Source organism: Varanus komodoensis, unplaced genomic scaffold (genome assembly GCF_004798865.1).
Source record: "Varanus komodoensis strain SLA01 unplaced genomic scaffold, ASM479886v1 scaffold524, whole genome shotgun sequence".
NCBI classification, from domain to species: domain Eukaryota; kingdom Metazoa; phylum Chordata; class Lepidosauria; order Squamata; family Varanidae; genus Varanus; species Varanus komodoensis.
Window position 1 is genome coordinate 34,265 of NW_025336119.1, and position 1,404 is coordinate 35,668.

At 42.6% G+C, this 1,404-nt stretch overlaps 1 long non-coding RNA gene across 1 annotated transcript in view; it reads left to right on the forward strand.

The window, feature by feature from the left end:
- Positions 1–516: 516 nt before the first annotated feature.
- Positions 517–1,404, forward strand: part of LOC123032044 — a 1,908-nt gene continuing 1,020 nt past the window's right edge. Inside the window, exons 1-2 of the long non-coding RNA XR_006416438.1 lie at positions 517–560; positions 725–824. This is a non-coding gene — a long non-coding RNA (uncharacterized LOC123032044). The remainder of the gene's footprint in view (positions 561–724; positions 825–1,404) is intronic.

Consider the following 1,404-nt stretch of genomic DNA (forward strand, 5'->3'; position numbering starts at 1 on the left):
GAATGTATTTAGCATGGGCAGAATTGAAAAGCTGTGCAGAAAAAGCTACCCAAGGACAGATTTTTCATAATCACCCTCTTTTCAGTAGAACTTTAGCCCTATATTAGGGTTAGGGGTGGGAACCAGGTTAGTGTTACGTTTGGAGAAAAGAGGTGTTCTGCCATAACTTCATGGTTGGACTGTGTTTAGCATGGGCAGAAATGATGAGCTGTGAAGGAAAAGCTACCCAGGGACATCTTTTTCAAAATTGCGCCCTTAGCGGAACTTTAGCCCGATATTACGGTTAGGGGTGTGCACCAAGGTAGGGTTAGGGTTGAAAAAGGTGTCTTGGCTTGATTTTGATGGTTGCAACATGTTTAGCATGGACAGAAATAATAAGCTCTGCAGAAAATTTACTTATGGACATAAATTTCAAAATTGCCCCCATCTCAGTGGACTTTAGCCCGATATTAGGGTTAGGGGTGTGCACCAAGGTAGGGTTAGGGTTGGAGAAAAGAGGTTTCCTGGGATGATTTCAATGTGTTAAGCATGGGCAGAAAAGATGAACTGCGCAGAAAAAGGTACTCAAGGACTGCCTTTTCAAAATTGCCCTCTTTCAGTGGAACTTCCATAATATATGAGGGTTAGGGTAGGGTTAGGGTTAGAGAAACGAGGCATCCTGCCTTGATTACAATGGGTGGAATGCATTTAGCATCGGCAGAAATGATGCACTGTGAAGAAAAAGCTACTCTAGGACTGCATTTCAATATTGCCCTCTTTCAGTGGAACTTTAACCCTAGATTAGGCTTAGGGGTGTGAACAAGGGTAGGTTTAGGGTTGAAAAAGTTGTACTGACATGATTTCGATGGTTAGAATGAATTTACCATGGACAGAAGTAAAGACCATTGCAGAAAAAGCTATTTAAGGATGGCTTTTCAAAATCGCCTTCTTTTCAGTGGAACTTTAGCCTAATACTAGGTTTAGGGGTTTACAGCAAGGGAGGGTCAGGGTTGGAGAAAGGGTCTCTCCCATGATTTTGATGGTTGGAATATTTTTAACATGGACAGAAATGAAGAGCTGTTCATGAAAAGCTACCCAAGGACGGCTTTCTCAAAACGACCCTCTTTTCAATTGAACTTTAGCCATATATTACGGAGAGGGGTGAGCACCAGGGTAGGGTTAGGGTTGGAGAAAGGGTCTCTCCCATGATTTTGATGGTTGGAATGTGTTTAGCATGGGCAGAAATGAAGAGCTGCACAGAAAAAGTTACCTAAGGATGGATTTTTCAAAATCACCCTCTTTTCAGTGGAACTTTAGCCATATATTATGGTTAGGGGTGAGCACCAGGCTAGGGTTAGGGTTGGAGAAATGAGGTGTCCTGGCATGATTTTCATGGTTGGAATGAGTTTAGCATGGGCAGAAATG